A 19,695-nucleotide genomic window follows, 5' to 3' on the forward strand; every position below is an offset into this window, starting at 1 on the left:
GAAACGTCAGCAGCAGAGTCTTTAGAACAGTGTTTCTTTGTGGGAGCCTGAGCCCTGGGTTCAGATATCCACCATACTTGGCCAGGAAAGGGCCAAAATACTCCCTGTGTTCCATATGCTATATTGACTAAAAATAGCAGTAGATATGTCACCTGAAAGCAGTTCCTGGCCTTTTGTGCGATTTAGGAGCCCTGTGAGAAAAAAAAAAACACCACAAACAAAAACCAAAAAACAAAACAACCAAACCAAAAAGGTCTTAATTGCCAGAATTCGCTTTAGGATAATCTTGAAAATGCTACAATACTTTAGGAAATATTTATTACGTTGGAAAACTTGCTGAGATCCCACACGCTCATTGATCTGTACCTGCATGCTACTCGTCATGAATCAGACACGCAACCATTGATGTCGTTAGCAAACCATTCATACATCATCCACCGTGTCCCACGAGCAGAGGCAATTCAAAGGCTGCTGTGGAATTTCTGCACAAATAGAAAGGCTCGTGCTTCCTGCCACCGCTAGAACACCACCGGGCTGGCAATTACAGCCACGTACCTCCGGAAGACGAGGAAGTACAAGGAAATACTTTAGGTTGCCACACAAGGATTTCTTCATCCATTTCCCTTGAAGAACACGCTACAAGGCGAGTAACGCATTGCTGAAGGCCTCTCCACCCTGACAGCGTACGTTCATCGTTCCCAAACACGAACCACTCTACCGGTTGTTCCTGCAATGTTTCCCGCTGAAGGAGTAGAAAGCTAAGCTGCCCGGTTAATTTTCAACGGGAGAACAGCAGTGCCGTTCTTTCCTTATCCCCACACACAGGTACTGCTTTGAGCTTTGATGCCAGCAGCATCTCGCCTCTCCTTTTGGGGCAGCATTACTGTACCAGGAGAGGGCGCCATCCAACCAGAAACGGAGGAGGCGTTGCCAGACAGCACTAAGCACACGCATTGAAATGAACCCCCAAAACAAGGCCATGTTTCTAAGCACAGCGCTGTGGCGTCCAGAATTACTAGGCAGCGCCTGAAAGCACTGCAGCAGCTCCTGCAGTAATATGCCCAAAGTTTACACGCAGAGCCACATCAATTCAGGGTTTTGTTGCTTGCAAACGCTTCACGGGTACCAGGATGCTGCTGTACTGTCTTTTGGAGACACACCGTAACTCATCAGTCTACTTTATTTCTTGAGAACCAGCTTCAGAAAGACATGGCAAAACCACAAGCTAATAATACCTCCTAATTGTGGTGGAGAGGCATATCTTGAAGGCAGCTGGAAAACATGACCAGTCAAACAATGCTAATGCAGCTGATGGAGAACTGGGCTGCATGAACACGTAAATGACAGCATTAATCCTGTAGTCAGGACTGCATTTGAATAGCTGTCATTTTAATCAATCCACCCAATTCCCTGTCCTCCATAAATCTGAGGAATGCAGAACACAAAGTTAAAACCTGGAGCACAGAGGTCAGCTTAGGGTGAAAACAGACTTAGAAAGGCAACTAGCAACATTTGGGAACAGGTTCAACTGCTCCCTGAGTTTCAGGTTTGGAAAGGATGAACCGTTCCTTCATCGTACTCACACAAAAGGAAACACGCTTTAGGCCAGTGTTGCTTTTATCTTGCCTGAAACAGACATTGTCTTTAGGAAACTAAGAGGAATCCCTTAGGAGTGGAACCTCTTGTTTGCGTGGTTCGCCAGCTGGCAACCCTCGGTCTTGCCTCCAGAGCTAGCACGCCAAAGACCCCGATTTGGGGCGCAAGAAGACCTGCCGTAGCCCGCTCCTCCTCCCCCAAATGCAAGGAAGAGTCAAACGGATACATTACAGTCTACCCCAGGACAACAAAAGCTAACAGCAGCTTTAACAAGAGAGATACAATCGCAATGCCTCTGCAAACTAACAGCCAGTAAAAAAGCGAACACATGGAAACCCCTGACAAAGAATACAATGCTTGTTGGATACTTACACAGCGTATGTTTTGCTGGGAGCTTTAACTCCTCCAACAGGGATTCTTCTAACAACGACCGATGAGCTCTTAGGAATCAGGGCATTATCATCGGAGTATTCTGAAAAGAACCTACATACAGAAAAAACATGAGTCAATTTGTAAGGGCCTATATTGATATCTAATTACATAGCACTTCAGAGAATCCCTTTGCAGATAAAAAAGCAAAATTGGATCTCTCACATCGCGCTTCTATCGTCTCAACACACTAAGAGTACAGTTCCAGAAACCTGCAGGTTTGATAATCAAACACAAGCAGCAAAATCTGTTTCATTTTCTTAAAAGAGTTTGAAGGCCAACAGCAAAATGGTCTCGAGGGTCACTACAGGAGACTCTGCTAATGCATGAGGTTCTTTCCCGATCTAGCTGAAGTTGCTTTTGCTTCTGTTAGGCTATAAAACCAGGAGATCTTTGGAGAAAAGCAAACCGCAGCAAAGCCTCACCGGCATAAACCAGATTCTAAAGTCTGACTAGCTTGCCCTGCAACAAAACTGGCACTGTGCCAACGCACGAAAACCCTGCGCCATTGCTTCAGGAGCTGTTAACTAAAAACGCTTCACCTACGCTGCTGCTGCTCCAGACGGACAGAACACAGCAGAGAGCCTGCCATCGCTGCCTGTTTCTTGGCGCTTAGTCCATCAACAGCCACACTTCTCAGCTGCCCAGGGCTTTACATGTCAGCGGAAACGACACTGGCAGGGCTGGGATCTGGATCGCAGAAATCTTGGGCGTTTGTTGAGCTTGCTTTCACAAGTGGGGCAGAACGGGCTCCAGCTAACGTGCTATCTCCCCTCTTAAGCTAATCATCTCGTGTGAATTAACCAAAGGGACGTGAATTCTCTCCGTTCACTTTTTGCAGAGCAGAGACACTCACAGGAAATTCCTTGCGAAGACAGCCTCGGAAAGCCTCTCGAAAACAGCGTGTGCCTGAAGCTACCCGCGCTTTGCCTTGGCTTACACCATGTCAGTCTTCTGAAGAGGAGGAAAGCCGCCTGACCTTTCACATAAGGCCCCAACAAAGAAACCCGCCTACCCGAGGCACTTGGACTGAGGAAGCTGAAAATGCAAAGATCTCTCCGTGAGAATGGTTTTTACATTGGACTTACACAAGCTGGATAGGACTAACTACCTTCAGGCGCTATCGGCAGCCATTCCCTGTAATCTGCCTACCGTTTTAAATATCAAAAGCCCTTACCTTTGCAGACCGAATCGGAGCCATGCTCTGAAAACCAACGATGCTGCCTCTCTAGTCAAGCTCTCTCAGGGTGCTTTTGCTCAGTGATCACACACAAAATAGGAATATTTCACAATTTATGCTCCATTTTTCCGTGCATTATTCCTAGGAAGGAGTACTAATAACAAAACCAGAAGCTTTTACAGAACCTTTATCCTGAAACCAACGCCTAGACCTCTCTTCTCAAAAGGAAAATCTAACCATTTCACAGCCACCTGTCCAGAAAGGCCTGCCCTGGGCAGGGAGCTTTAGGTCCAGCCACTTCAAAGGCTAGGGCCGAACTTACAGTTCCTGCAGCGTGCATATTATTCTGTTGACATTTTAATACATCAAACAGCAAGAGGGAAAAAAACAACCCTACATCTTTTAAAGAAAAAACTGTTGCAAGAGTGTCACAGAACCACGGGGGGCGGGGGGGGGGAGAAATTTAAAGTTGAAGGAATGAAAACACTTTACGAGTCTTTGTATTTCTGAAAAGTCACATCCCAAAGTCTTTAATCCCATTCAAACTTAGCAAGATGGCAGATTACCAAACTGAAATATCCCACTAAGTAATACGAAACCATTATCATCTCTGAGAATCACGCACCAATTTTTAGATTTAAAAGAATTTATGACTTCTCTAAGAACATTTCTTACGTATATTCACCATAAATGTGCTGCCATAAAACTTCAGTGCTGCCCTGATAGGGTTAGCACGCAGCACCAGGGAAAAAAACCACGGTTAGAAATGAATGATGAACTGATGCTCAATAGCATCTGAATGACAATGTCTTTGGTGTAGAAAAGAAGTTCTAGTAACCAGAACTTCCCAAGTATAATTTAGATCCAGAGAACACTCACGTGCAAGATGGCTTGAAAGGCTCTGCCTAGATTATACCTCACAGATACGCTCTTGACCCCAGATGTTGCTAGTGAGCAGTTTCTGCAACAGCCACAAAACCAGTTTTCCAATGCAGTGGAGGAAGACAAGCTGAAGACAACATTACGTCACCAAACCCACTTTTCTTCTTCAAATTAGCCATCTCTTCCATTTCTCTCTCTTTCAGCTTTCTCCGCCAGCTTTCAAAGACTTCTGGCAAGTTTGTGATTACAAGATATCCTCCCACATTTCCTTAGCGTTTTACCTAGAAGAATTCCAAGAAACCAGGACTTTTGTAAGCACTGGATGTCGCACATCAAGCACGTCTTCTTCTACGCCCAGCTCCATGTCTAAAACACAGATCTGAAGGCAGCTGTCAGAACAGCAACTACAAAAGAAGAGCGCTGGGAGGCCCCCAACACGAGGCACAGCTACCGATCGTGGCCGAATCGCATCACCGCTTCCCACCCCGCTTAATCCCCAGCGCTGCTTGCCCTCCCGCGCCCCCCACACGCCGGTGGGATGGGCCCCAGGCTGACTCGCACTACGTGAGGACGAGCCACAAAGCGCAGAGCGTGGCTCCCGCGGGCTGTGGCCGCTGCGGGGGTGGTCTGCGACGCCGCCAGCTGGGCGGTCCCTGGGGCCCCGCGCCCGCCGTCCCCACGCACCTTCTTTGGTCTGGGCGCTGGTGATCTGCAGGTCGCGGTTGGCCGCCTTCAGCTTCTCACGGCCCACGATCTGGCGCTTGAGGTCACCCAGGGAGATGTGGAGGCCATTGAAGGTGACCGTACCATAGGTCAGCTGGGAGGAGAACTTGTAGTGGACGCACGACATGGTCCGGGCCAGGCGGTGCCTGCTCTGCAACAGCGTCTACCGCGGATGCGCAACGGCACACTGCGCCCACCCCCCTGCGCCTCACCCAGTGCATTATGACAGAAGGCCCACGGCACACGGGCATGTGTTTGACCATCGAGCACTACCTAGGGGAGGGGGCCCGTCAGCCCTGCTCCTGTCACTGCCCCGGGCCACCGGTGTCCCTGCCTGTCACCACCCACTGTCCTGCCACCCCCTGGGCCTGTGGTGTCCCTCCTGTCACCCCCAGGCCTTCACCACCCAGCGTCACCTCCCGTCAGCCCCTGGCCCGTGCTGCCTCTCCCAACAGCCCTGGGGCCATCACCGCCCGATGTCCTGTTGCCCCCCAGCCTGTTGCCACTCGGTGTCCTGTCACCCCCTGGGCCTTTCCAACCAAGGCTTTCCTTCCTACGATAAAACGTGCTTCCATTTCCTCACAGGTAACAGCCTGGAAGACAGAAGATGAAGCAGCATGTGCCTCTTGTGAAAATACGTACAAAGTGATGGTTGCATTCAGTTGATCCTTAGTTGCTTCCCGCGTAAGAAAACTGTACGTTAATTTAACCTGTTGCGTACAGGCTAATGTTACTGTGTAGGCAGCAAGCGTGTGGATGTCAGGCTTTCTGCTACGTACTCCTGAAGTCTCCAAGAAGCTCGTGCGTCGAGACAAGGAAAGGGAGCTCTCTCACCAGTTAGCATGACAGGCAAAACAGACTCAAAGTCGACTTGGTGAAAATTAATGGGGTTTATTGCCAGATGAACCAGGCACCTTTCCGCCATCTTGGGGAGGATCACCGTGCACCCTGAATCGATACAGGCAGGTGTAGTCCGGGTGGCCCCAGTTGCTCAGCACTTGCAGCCTTAGGTAGTTCACAAAAACAGAGGGCTCGTTCTGAAAGGAGAAGAAGAAACGAGGTGCCTTTTCCTCTCTAGCATTTGACTGCTGACAGAGGAGTGCCACAGCGACGGACTCCTTCCACAGCTTACTTCCAGCTGCCCTGTGAGGTCTTTTGACCTAGCGTGATCCAGACCTTCTTATCCTGTTCTACCTCGTTTGGCCACAAGAACAGTAAAGGAAGAAGCAGCTCCCAGAAGCTTCGGCAAATAGACTGGCAAGGTCTGCTTGGAGGCACATGCTTCCACAGTCACAAGACCCAGTGGCGTTAGTATAACATCTCGTTGCCTTCTCTAGAGAGCCACTGAAACAGAACGGCCTCCCTGTCACTTCTTGCTACCAGCAACCACAGAGTCCTCCGAAAGCCCACGATTTCTACTCTTTAACTAGCAGGCCGGCAGGAGTGCATACTACGCGATGGGGCCACTTGTACGCGCTTGGAGTCCAGACAGTCAAGCTGATTTCAGCTTCAACTGTGGCGGTTCCAAGTGCTGAAGCTTAAACCCAAAATGGAAGAGAAAAAGAACGGCAGTCCAGGCGTACGCCGTTCGCAAGTTAAAGCGGAAGAAAGGCCGGCATGGCACATGCTCAAGGAGAGGGCTGCCTAGAGCCCTTTGGCAGGGAAACTTCTGCCCATGCAACTGCATTTCTCCTCCTCTCCTATAATTCTCCTCCCTCTTTGTCCCCGTACCTTCAGCTGGAAGGTCTGACTGGGATTCAGCACCGCCCGGAAAGTGAACTGTCCCAGGAACGTTCCCTGCTCCTCGTGTTCTTCCTTCAGGCCCTAGAGAAAGACGGGGAAAACAAGAGTGCCTGCTCCACTGTGGGAAGGCTGAACTTCAGTCGCTCGAAGCACTGGTTTATCGCGGCTACGTAGTCCACGGAAGATGAGCTCAAGGAGAAGACAAGAAGCTGCAGCTGGGTAGCATGCCAGACTTGCCTCCTCAACGAGTCTTAGCTGCCAGTCAGAAAAGGAGCAGACATTCCCAGGGAGAGGGGAGGTAACCTGAGGAAGCCGCAGGCTGCTGGACTCTTTGACCCCTGTTCACCCCCGGCTTCACAAATGCTACGCAACCCCCTGTCACCCCCCACTCTAGAGAAATCACTTACGTAGACAGCAAAGTCCTTTGGAGCTCCGGAGATACTGTCTCCGTGGAAGGTTGTCCCTGAAACATGGTCCATGGTGACTGCTCTGGGAATGACTGGCACAGCCAACTTGATGAAGACGTGTCCCTGACCTCCTTCGAAGGGCCAGCAGTTTCCCGGATGATTTTCAGGCTGAAAGGAGAAGCAGAAACTACGTTCGTGTGGAGAACGGTGCCCTGGCTCTCATTCCTGCCGCGAGCATCAGAGGATTAGGAACTGCTTTGGCCAATCAGCTCTGCTCTGAGCTGCAGCCAATGCCTTCGGTCGGACCCTGCGGGTACCCAACAGAGAAGCCGTCGCGAGAATTCACGCGTCACAAGACCCCTTCAGCGGAGAAGCACTCCGATGGCAGGGAGCTGGGTGCCTTACCGGTCAAAGCTGTCCGGCCTCTCCTGGACCGGAGCAGCTCACCAAGAACAAAGCTCCTACCTCAAGAATAAGCTCAGGAGACCTCAAGTAATCCAGCACCGGCAGGGAATACAAAAAGAATTTTCCTTTCGTATTCTGGAAGGATGAAGAAGTCTTTGAATGAATGACAGCAGCCCCTGGAAATTAAAACACGAGCACGATCATCCAGCAAGGTCAGGAGGAATATTGCACTGTTGACTTGAAAAAGGCTTCGAAGTAGTCATCCATCTCCTACAGTGGGATTCCCCTCTTTCTTACTAGCATGGTCCCTCTGGAACACACAGCAGGGACTCATGGAACTGCCGTAAGGGGCCATGGAAAAAGACAAGAATGACAAGTAGGCTTTTTGCTCTTCCGATGCGGTCCGGCCCGTTACAAACTCTGTCAGTGGGTACAGTTTTAGGGCACGAGGTGGCCCTTGGCTTCTCAGCCCTTCTCTCCTACCACTGGCTGCGTTCAAATGCCTGTCTTGTCCAGCTGGACAGGAAGCGCTTTGGAACCGGTTTGTTTGCACAAGGTCACGGCACCTGATGATTTGAGGGCATAATCAGGCATCAGAACTTGCTTTTCTTCCAGCTTCTCCAAGACTTGATTGATTATGTCTTGAACAGCCTGGGAAGGAACACAAAGGAGAGCACCTGTTAGAAGGAAAAGGAAAGGGGCAAGCGGCTCCCCTGCAAGGCCAGCCAAGGTGAACTGGGACAAGGTGAAACTCAGATGGAATAAGGGATGCCGGAATTGCCCGGAAACCTCCCAGGTTTGCTCTACTCTGATTGACCGGCATCAGAATGGAGGGGCTGCTCACTCCAATGCTCTGAATGCTGAAGCTGCGGGAATGGGCCTTTCCTGCGGAGATGCCCCATGCCAGGCAGCATGGACAGACAAGCCTTCTGGGCCTGAGACGGGACCGGGCTAACTATGGCCTGCTGAGACCACTCTTTCTTTCCGGTCCTCCCTTGAGGAGGACCCGAGATCTGGACGGAGAGGAAGGTGCGACTAACACAACTGTCGTTCCCGTCACGGCTCTCTCCTCCCCCGTAAGGAAGTGCGGGGCAACAGGAAAAGGAAGGGTGGCAATGCACAGCACTTGCTCCAGCAGCACCAGCCTTTTGGCGAGCTGTGACAGGGAACGGTAGTAGGATACGTGCCGGAGGGTGGAATAAGGCCTCTGAGTAGAGCCTTCTGCAGTGGGCCCTTACCCATCCGGTAAAGCCTGGGAGCTTAGCCTGCTTCACGCCTTCCTGGAGAGCATGCTCGGCGACTTCCTTGACGCTCCATTGCAGGTGATAAAGCTCTTGCCGGAGCTTCCGGAGCTGTTCTTCCAGGGTCAGGGTTTTGCTCTGTGCTTCTCCTAACTCATCCCCTGCTGGCCTAGAAAAAGTGAGCAAGGGAGAGACTGTAACTGTTGTGGCTGGCCTCTCGGACACTGTGGCAAGAAGCCGTGAGCGAGGCAAGAAGCCTGGTGGAGAAGGCTACCAGTCCCCTTCTCAGGCATTAGAAAGGTGGAGATGCGAACAGCCCAGCCCAAGCAAAATGGTGGATGGATGGCTGGCCACAGTCCTCTAATGGACGGGGGCAGCTAGAGCTGACCGTTCGGCAGAAGGGAAGAAAGGGCAATGGGAGAAGCTGAGCGTGCTGTGCCAGGTGAAGTTTGTGTGAGACAGGACATGAACAATGTCCTGTCCTGTTGGGGCCGAGGGGCAGAGCTCCTCTAAAGAACCGTCGAGTCAAGGGGAAATCGTTTTTACCTCTGAGTCTTCCAGTCCCCTCCAGGGAAGTGCAAGCGCTCCTGGAACGACAATTAAGGGAACAGTCATTCCAAACAGAAACAGGCCTTCTGCAGAAACGAAGGCAGCGCTTGCTGAAACCTCTGCGGGCCCAGATCTGCCTAATCATTGTTCTCTATCAGCTGTGTGCAATGCCACGAACTGCGGAGACACTGGTGTTCGGTCCGGTTGACCTTCACCCGAATGACCTGCCAGGGGGGCTACTAGCCACTAGGTACCTAGCCACAGGCTTTTCATGAGCGGCACTTTCTGCCCTGGAGTTACGCTGGCAGATCTGAAGAAACGTAAATCTCACCTGCTCTTGGAGAGGCTGAATAGAGGAGGAGATGTAGGCCCGGCATACTGCTGCAGTCCTCCAGAGGCTTTCTTCGCCAAGCTCTGCCACGTGGTAAACCCCTGTCAGACATACACCAAAGCTCTCCTTACACTTAGAACTTGGTCTAAGGCTGGGTCGTGCCTCGGGCTGCCCGCTCCCCTTTCCGTGTCTCTCCCAGGTGCCATAGCTGTCTCTCCTCTTGCAGTCTTTGGAAGAGGTGATGATGGCGTACGGGGTCCGCAACAGACAGACATTCCCTCCCCTGGAATATGCTCCTCGTCCTGCAGAAGCTTCTCAGCCTCCTGGGGCAGGCGAGGTTAACCACTGCCCCTCCCTCGCCTTAAGAGAACTGGCTTAGCCCTCCCGGGGAAAGCAAGTCACCCCTTCCTCGCCCCCACACCCCTTCCTCTGAAGCAGGGGGGACTGGCTCACCTCTGCTGGGCATTTTCTGCTCTTAGCTGGGCTCCTCTGGGCACAGCAGGGGAAGTGGACCCGGGCAGAATGGAGCCCTGGGCACCTCCTAAAGCACCGGCCGCAGGTCTGAGCTCTACAGAGACTCACCGAAAGAGGACAGACTGACAAGCAGCGCCAGGGTCGCCGTCTTCAGAGCCTTCGTTTTCCTACAGAGCAGCAAGGACAAAAAGGATGGTGAAGCTGGGGGGAGCCGTGCAGTTCAGCAGCAGACTCGAGAGCAGCAGTAGGGACTGCACCTCTTGAACCTGGCGTTCCTGGCGGGAGGGTTGGCTTGGTCCCGCACAGGCTCGAGCCAGTGGTGGCGGTGTCACCAACTGCAACAGCGGGGCACTTGGTACAGCAGCCACTGGCACTGTTTTCTTAGGGACAAAGGGCTCAGGATGGACTCCGGAATAGGAGAAGGAGTCCCAACCAAAGCTGTGGCCATACTTGACGCCTGTGGGGGTGCAGAGGGATTCTCTGGAAATGGAAAGGACATAACGAACGCCTGTTTCTCCTGCCCACCACCCGATCGGTACTTGTGCTGATACTGTTCTCCACCCCCTCTCAAGAAAAGGTTCAGCCTGTGCCCCTACAGTTCAACAGCCTGCAAGGCGGGTGCGGGGGCAGTTGTGTGTCTCCCCTCTAGCAGCATTTCTTTAGCAGCCGGTTTATCCCTGGCCCTTTTCTTGGCAGAAAGGCAGACAAATGCAGACTGGGTAAAGAGGGAGGGAGGCAGGGAGGGTTGACTGGAAAGGCATGCTGGTAATCCCTGGGCAACCAAGGAAACGCCAAAGAAACACCCTGGTGGCTAGGCCCTGCTGCCCTGAAGCCTCATCTGCCAAGAGCCAGCACACACCACTCTGCAAGACGGAAACTCCTCCTGCCTGTTCCAGGAGGCTCTCAGAAGGCTTGCAGCATACACTTCATCGGGAATGAACAGTCCCCTTCTGTTTGACTAGAAAACTTCTTGCCCCGCTCTCTTTTTCCTAAGGCAGACCACTGGTGAGAAGCTGCCCACGTTTCCGAAGGAAACCTCATCTCTCAGGAACACGAGCCAAAGCCACTGCCAACAGAGGAAACATTGGCGTCCTTCTGGTTCGCGTCCAAAGGAACACCAAGAAAGCTCAGGGACATAGCCCATCCTGCAGAGCGCAACAGAGGACTGTGCTAAGCTCTCGCAATTACCACGGCAGGAGGTAGCTGGGCAACCGTTTGGGACTCCCTCCGTGCAATCCAAACTGGACTCGACCCTCATTGCACAGAGACAAAAGGCTTTGCCTAGTCCTGGCATTCGGGAAGAGACTGAAGAGACTGCTGCTGCCTTCCACAAGCTCCAGACCGAGCTCTCAGGCTGCCCTCGTGTTCTTCCCCCGTCCGCCCCCCACCCACCCCAGCTAATGAGGTGGAAAATACAGCTGGGGAAAGGGGAGGAGGATTTTTCAAACATACCTCTCTGGATCGGGGGCCTTCCTTGGCTTTCTCCGTGTACCTGCTGAGGTGCGGGCACCAGGCATCCTGCTTGCTTGGAAGCGAGCCAAAAACTCTGCGCTCTCCGTTCCCTCAAGACCGAGAGTGACAAAGGTGCAGGGACAACCCCAGTCTTATGCCCTGCTGTGTCGATGTCAGCACCGACGCTGCTTTGTGACATCAACGGCGGTGGGCCACCTCACAACAGAAAAGGCAGCGCCACGTTTCGAGGCAAAGTGCGACGTGACAGACAGCAGGTTTGGCACGCCTCTCCGCAAGGGAAGAAATCCTACAAAACCAGAACGTCTCCTCCCAAGGGTTCAGAGGAGAGGAAGGGAGCGTACTCGACTCTGAGCATGTTTGCTGCTCCACGTGCCCTTCAGAGGCTGGAGTCCTCCCTTCTTCCTTAGTAACAGATACCTTGTGTTTTGCTTTTCTCCCCAAACAAACGACTCACAGAGTTGGAAAAAGCATGCTACCTTGTCCCCCAAAGGCCAAAAGGAAGCCTGTCCAATCACAGATGAAAGGCCAGAGCCAGACTGCACAAAGAAATAGCTCTGCCAGAGTGGATGCTGTGTTGGATGAGAGCCAGGTTTACGAGACGACACGCGCACATCCCCCCACGTGCCATGGGGGAGTGTCGCTGCCCTACACTTCCAAGGGGCAGCTCCCCTCCCTTCCCCTCCCCTCCTGTCATGTCCCCTCCGCTTCCCCCCCGCTTTCCCTCCCCTCCCTCCCTGAGGAGGCCCACCCCCCAATGCACCCTTTCTTCCCCCAGAAAGCCAGGCAAGCTTTCATGTCTCACACATCCTTACGTTATTTTAAGGCTAGGCAGATGCAGAAGGCCCTCTGAAAAAAAAGCTGCGTCTCATTATTGTGCCTTAAACCTACGTGAAAAGATGACTCACGCTCGCTGACATGCAACACCTCCATGCAGGAGCTAGTATTAATACGTCGGTACTAACCATCTTACTTGCTACACTTCAAGCAGTTTTCGCCATCCAGCCGCTCAGGGTTCACAAAGGCCTCCAGAGCTGCAGTGATAGATGAGGCTGCCTGGAGGAGTGAGAAAGGGGAGCACTGAGCTCGGGGGAACGCCCTCTCCCAAACACTTACTAGGAGTTTACGACAAAACCCAGCTAGGGGACACTGGGAGACCCACCGTGAACCCGCAAGCAGTGTCCAGAAGGAGGCAGAAAGAGGGCGTTATGCTGAGCATGTCCCGCATTTCCCAGGGATTCCCGAGGCTATCAAGATCTACCTCTCCGTGGCACCGCACGGTTCAGCTACCGATGGTGTGCAGGGTCATCCGCAAGGAAAACAATACAACCCATCAGCCTAGGAGTCAGACGGGTATGGAGGGAAGGCAAAAGGAAGAAGGATGAGAGTACGTCAAGGGTGCGGAGAGGATAACGCATGCTTGTCCAGCTTAAAGCCAGCGCCTATGGGGAGATCACTGCCATGGCCTATGCAGAAGGACACAGTCCGTTCCACTTCCCACCCACCACCAAGCCACGTTGTGCTCGCATTATACATTTTTAAGGCATTTTTAAGTTCTGTGTCCAACAGAAAACACCTGGCTGAGTCTGGGTGTCATCAGGGAACACCCCAGAATTCACTCGAGATTGTCAGCACACCAACGTTCAGGGATGAGCACCAGCCACGTCCGTCGCCTTTGCGCATCCAAAAAGTCCCAGCCTGCTGGTGAAGCCGTTACTGCTTTCCTGTTGCCAGTGTTAGCAGCAGAGCCCTCTGGCTCTCCAACCCCCACTTTCCCACGTGCTATCCAGGACTGAATGGCTTTCAGCCGCTACCTTAACGGCTCTCTTGCCCGTGCTCCTCTTCCGTCTTGCTCCCTGCCGTATCACTCAGGGTGGGCTTCTTGTCATTCTACGCTGAGCCCAGCTTCTCAGCAGGAGGACTACACCGCTGTCCCCATGCTTACCTATTGGAGAATATGGAGAAGAAATTATAATTAGCAAATAGGAATTCTAGCCGTAGCCCGTATCTATCTAGTCTATAGCCTACAGCTCTGAACGTACAGACCAGCCTACATTTCCTCCATCTACTTACTCGATGATGTGTCCAGAAAGCCCAATCAGAATTACCTTTAACAGAGAATGCAAGTGGGGGGAAAGGGGAAGAAAGAAAAGGCGGAGAAAAGGAAGAGTGGAGGCACACAAGTAAAAAAGAGAGGAGCCGAGTTATCCCCAAGACCAGCTCAGCCCACCTCGCTCTCGCTGCCAAGAAATTGTGCAGCTTGGAGGAAAAAAAGCTGACTTTGATGCACATAGCTGTCTGAGTTCAGATGGGAAACAGCAGAAAAACCTTGACAGGGCACCTTTTCACTCTCCTCCTACCTGTGGGCGTGCTGGGACTTCCTCCTTTCCCTGAAGTCCTCCCAGACCAACAGGGACGTGGCATCCGTCCCGTCCACGTGCCACGAGCAGAAACAGGTTTGACCACGAAGGGAGCAGCAAAGAAAGAACTGCATCTGCAGAAGCAAAGGGGCGGCCGTGCCTCGGCTCTGGAGAGGCCCAAAGCCGCCCTGGGCCCCGGGAGCCCCCGGCGCCCCGGCATTTGCTTGGCCCCGAGGCCCTGCGGGGCCTGCCAGCACCGGGGACCCCCGGGGACAGAAGCCAAGGACAGCGGTCAGCCCCTGTGGGCAGAGGGACAGGGCTCTGTCCTCCCTTCTGGCCGCAGGAGGATGCCCCGGGCCGCGCCAGCACGGGGCGCCTCTCCCCCTCAGCGCCCGGGGAAGCGAGGCCTGAGGGAGGCCCCGGGTGCCGGGCTCGGCCTGGCCGCTGCCAGCGGCTCCCGGCACGCAGCTCCTCCTGCCCAGGGCGGTGGCTGGCGCACAGCCAGAGCCACCGGTTGGGAAAGCCTTGCCGGGGCCCAGCAAACCCCGGGCAGCTCCCCTCCGGCCCTGCCCCCGCCCCGGCCCCTCGCCCTGCCCCTCCCCTCCCGCCCTGCGCAGGCCCGGCCCCCCCAGCCGCGCCATTGGCCACGGCTGAGCCAATCAGCGGAGCCGGAGGCGGGCTGTCAGTCAGAGCCGGGGGGGCGGGGCCGGAGGGGGCCGAGGCCCAGGGGCCTGAGGAGAAAGGGCGGGAGCCGGGCCGGGGGCAGCCGGGGCCGGGGGGGAGCAGGGCCGGGCCGGGGCCGGGGGAGCTGCAGGGGCCGGGGCCGGGGCCGGGGCCGGGGCCGGGGCCGGGGCCGGGGCCGGGGCCGGGGGAGCTGCAGGGGCCGGGGGAGCTGCAGGGGCCGGGGCTGGGGCCGGCATCTGCCAGTGCGGATGGGCCTGGGGGCAGGGGCCTGGAGGCCTCACCGACCACGGGCCCCGCCAGGGCCCAGTCCCCAGCCCTGGGCCCGAGGGCTCAGCCCCAGGGCCAGCCCCAGCAGCGGGGTCGGAGCGGTTCCTGCTGCTGCCCCGAGGGTCGCCAGCCCGAGCCCTGCAGCCGGAGGTCAGTGCTTCATGTCCGCAGGCCAGGGGAAGGCAGAGTGGCCTCCTCTCCCCAGGCGGCTCCAGGCTCTGGAGCAGGCGTGCTCTGGTGGGGACAGGCCGGGGGCCTTTGCTGTCCCCAGGCCCTCCTGTGGGTCTGGTGCTGAGGGACAGCCCCGTCTCTGCCGACAGCCTTTGATGAATGGGCATTTCCAGACACGGAGCTGGTTCTGCCTCCTGGTGGGAGCACGCGCCGGGGCGTTGTTGTCAGAGCAGCCGGCGGGGAGCGCTCCTGGTTGGAGGCAGCTCCCTTGGCGGATGCCTGTGTTGCCGCCAACCGGTCCCAAAACTTTCCAACACCAATTTGGCATTTAGAAAGCAGGCATTCTTCATTGCAGCGCTGGATGCACGGGGGGTATCTGCACCCAGCGTGTGTGTCGTAGGTCACGCCAGCAAAGTATTTATCAAACTTAAAATGTACATATTCATTAATTTTCCGAGAAAAGTCATTAATATTACAGTTATTTCCCAGAAATCATTTACATATTTCCCCTCCCACCGCAGCATGCGCTGTTTAATTCTGGGGATTCTTTTGGGGGTCCTTGGGGGTTGTATCTGTCCTCAGCCAGGCACGCAGCAGCTCTCAGACGAGGAATGGGACTATTCCAGGGTGAAGTGAGCACTGGGGGTCCCCCGCCTGTTGTGTTTAAGGCAGGCAGGTGAAAATGTGCGGTTAGAGCTGTCTGTGTTGCTTACCCTTTGGATTGCAGTGCTCCCCTCTAGTTCTCTGTAATGCTCACTTCTACTACTCGGCTCCATCGGGCTTAAATTTCTGTAAGTTGATGCTACACTTTGCGATTGTTTCGGCCTCATTCTTCACAGGTTTGAAAATTCCCTGTTCAGGTCCCTCTGCTTTCTTCTCCCCTCTGTCCCACAGAACCGTATGTGACTGCAGGGGCTGCAGGGTCTGTGTTTGCTCCCCGTGGTGAGGAGAATATGGACATGAAAAAGAATCAGGTAGTGGTTCTGAAAAGACCCCTTTCTTTGTGCCCATTTTCACATGCAGTTGCCTGTTGTGGGTTCTTACAAGATGCGAGTTACTCGGAGTCTTAGCAATCCCTTGTTGGCATGCCTGTGCTCGGGAGGTGCATCAGAAACTCTGTTTGGGCATTGCTTATGTCAGACAAGTAACCGTAGCCCTTTCTGGAAAAATAGCTCCTGGGTGAGTTAGTTCCTCAGCCATAAGGGCAGGGATTCTGTTTGCATCTGCAAGAACTCGGGAGCAAACCCTGCTGACGGAAACCCTCAGGAGAAAGGGAAGGCTGGAGAGAGCAGAAGAGATCCGTAGAGCTGTGCTGTTTTACCCCCGATGGTGTCACGCCTCCTGGCACGGCGACTGGGCAAGGGTGTCTGAGCAGCCCTGGGCTTGTCTGCAGCACCTGCACACAGGGTTTCGGGGGAGTGCTTAAACAGTCACTGCCTCTCGACTAAGCCACGTGGAGCTCCAGCCTCTTCTGAAGCACTGCAGTTCACTGCCATCAGCAGCTGGCAACGCCCCAGTGCAAAAAGGCAATTCCCCGACCTAATCCAGTGTTACAACTCTGAAATGCTCACAAAACTCCCTGCCTGCCTGGAGCACAGGGCACGCCAGCGCCTGGCACAGCAGCTCTCTGTGCTCCCAGCTTCTTCTGGGTCCTTTGTCTCTGGGAGCTGCAGGTGTGGCTGGGGGCTAACCCACAGGGTTTCTCCCTTCCAGGCACCCTCCTCTGAGGGTAGCCCCTCTGACGTCATCACGGGCATCACCAGTCGGCTCTTGTGAGGTCATAACCTGCTGCCCTCCATAAAACCCCACGCTGCAGAGCGGGGCAGCAGTGCGAAGCAGAGCACTTGCAGCAGCTAGTGGCTACCTAGAGAAGAGGTGCTTGGGTCTCGGGAGGAGAGCAGGCTTTTCCCTCTGCCTGGCTGGTGTGCTGGGGTTGCGGAGATGCCAGCCAGGTCGTGCAGGTGGGTGCAAGAGGGCCCAGAAAGCAGGGAGGGATCAGGCCAGAAGCCCTGTGTGCTGCCTGGCTTCCCGGCGGGAGCAGGCAGCCCCAGAGCACGGGGGCTGTCTGCACTACTGCCCTCCCGCTGGGCAGCCCAGCAACCCCATTCTGGGGGCACGGCCCTGCCCCTTCTCTGGGGAGAGCCCAGCGGGGCCAGGCTGCTGCCCCTGGGTCAGGCCAGAGGGCTTGTGTCCCAGGGGTGGTGTGCAACGCGCCAGACCTTCCCAAAGGCCCTTGGGCTTTCAGGCCTGCAGCTGTGCTGAGCACAGGAATCTGGTAGCACGCGAGCTCCTGAACGGATCCCTGGCAAAGATGTGTCCCAGCCTGGGGCCTTGGTAACAACAGTCTTCCCGCTCTTTTAGAAAACGCCACACCCACCAGAAGGACAGGAGCGTCCTGAGGCTCCTTTTCCTGCTGCTTCCCATCCTGTCTAGTGAGTATCCCTGACCAAAAATGGTCCTCTCAGTCCTGGCGAGAGGGACCAGCTCCTGAGGAAAATAACCACCTCTTGTCAATGTGACCCACAGCTGTTGTCTACTGCTGGGGCTCAACAGTGCGGGGAAAGGGAGCGCTGTGGGTAAGTGTCTCTTGCTGTGGGAAAGCCAACACCTGCAAAGGCTGTGGCTCTGCCCTCCTGCCTCCCCTGGAAACACGGGGTGCCTGGTCACTAATGCTCATCACTGCGGAGGCGGGGGGGGGGGCACTTCTCTTTGCCCTTCAATCTCCTTAGCGCCTGCATGGGGTTTAGCACGGAGACGGATCTTCCCGAGTGACCTCCGCAGGGTGGCAGGCTGAAGCGGGGAGTACTTTGGCAGAAGGTGCCTTTGCTGCTTGCAAGGCTCTCGCAGAGGCTGTGGGGGGTCAGACGGAGACCCGAAAGATGCTCTGCTGAACGTGGCTGGTTAATGAGGCCAACCTTTGGGTCGGGGTCTCTCCAAAGTGACTCGCAGCAGCAGGAAATTCTGCCAGCTCTCCCTAGGGGAGTCTCCTTTGGGAAGCCCTGGCAGCGCTCCTCATGCTTGCTCCGGTGCACTGTCTCTCTGAAGTGTCCACTGTGGCAGTAAGCAAGCTACTTAAGGAACACATCCCGCCTCTTCCTTATCTTGCAGGAGGCGTCACGGATTCCTGAAGCGGAGCAGGAGTCTCCGGGGTAAAGAGCGCTTTCTTGCCAAGGAACGCGCTCTGTGGAGCCATCTCAGCTGCCTTCGTGCTGCCTCGCGTCCAGGGCTCCTGCCTTCCCTGTCTACTACCCGCGGTGGTGGCAGGGAGCCATTTGTAAAGCAGAGGAAGGAAAGGGGCTGGGGGATGGCGGGTGACCCAAGCTCATGGGACCCTTCTCTGCACGGCGTTTGGAGCCTGCCCGCAGAGGCTGGGCAGCTGCTGGACAAGACCTGCTTTCTCTTTGCCTCCAGGAACTCACAGGCTTGGCTGGCGCAGAAGATGCGGGAGCTCAAGGAGACGGAGGCGCAGGTGTCTGCTGCGAGGGGGAACATACTGCAGGCAGTGAGAGAGGTCCTCGGAGTCCACGGTGTCCAAGAGGAGAAGAGAGAGGTAAGGGCGCAGGGTGTAGGTCAGAGACCTCGCTGCCTTTCCGGGCACCCTCCTGCTGCTTCCTCCCCTTGGCACTCTCAAAGTCGGCACCTTTTCCGACGGGTCTTGCCCCGGGTTTTCTGACACAGAGGCGCTCCTTGGCTCTGTGCTAGGACTCGGTGTTCATGCAGAGTGGCCCGTGCATGTGTTTGTGTTCACGGCTGTCTCTCCATTCCCACTTTTTTCCCAGGAAATTCTGCAGTTGACAGAGGTGGCAATGAAGAAGGTGCTTGAAAACTCCCTGCAGATGCCTGGCTGGGCTCTGGAAGCCATAGGTAGGCAGACAGGAAGTCTCGCTGCCCTCGCTTTGTGTATGGCTCTCCCCAAACTCTGCCAAGCTCTGCTTTCAAGCCTGAGAAATACATCCGAATGCACTGCTTCAGCTCCTCATCTCTGCCCACCATTGATCACTGTCAGGTGCCAGCATTGATGAGGAGAGGACATCCAAGAGTTATGGTGGGCAAGGCAAGACGACCTGGTGGCTTTCTCCATTCGGCTTCTCTTCTGCAAACCCTCCAGAGAGCATCTTGCAGGTACCGCAAGAGAAATCCTGACTTGTGCTTCACCTCCTTGCTTTCGGCTTGGCAGACCAAGTGCACAGCACTTCCCTTCAGCCCGGCCATACCGCTCAGCCCTGCAGTCTGCATCGCATTCCTGACCCCTGCGCTCCCTGACAGCACTGCCCTCCCATCAGGAGGGGGACCGAGCTGAACCCAGCTGCTGCGCCCTGCCCACCACCCTTGCTTGCAGTTTGCAGAGGAACTTTGTCCTCGGGAGCCCCACTGCCATACCGCATCTCTGAGGGTCCCTTGCCAGAGTGGGTGTGAGTGGTAGGGGCTGCTCGCCATGGAAGCAGCGAGAGATGCTCCTCTGGGCACCTATCCCCAACCCGGTCTACCATGGCTGAAGCAGGCTCCAAGTCTGCACTGGACCTCGCAGCTGCAGCGCAATCTTTGACGGGCGATGGGGTGAGGTAGACTAGGGAGACCAGCCCTGTCTCTGCAGGCTCTGAGAACGCAGAGCTGGCTTGGGAAAGGCGGTGGAGCCCTGAGGTTTTGTGGAAACACTTTCCTATTGCCCTGCTGCCCATCGACCTGTGCTCATTTACGAGCAGGATTGCAGCCCCCCAGCAAGGCAAGGTCTCTGCTTCTGGCCAAACAGGCAGCTCTGGTGGCTCTTTGGCTGCCTTGCCGC

Source organism: Platalea leucorodia (genome assembly GCF_965183815.1).
Source record: "Platalea leucorodia genome assembly, chromosome: 23".
In the NCBI taxonomy this organism is placed as follows: Eukaryota; Metazoa; Chordata; class Aves; order Pelecaniformes; family Threskiornithidae; genus Platalea; species Platalea leucorodia.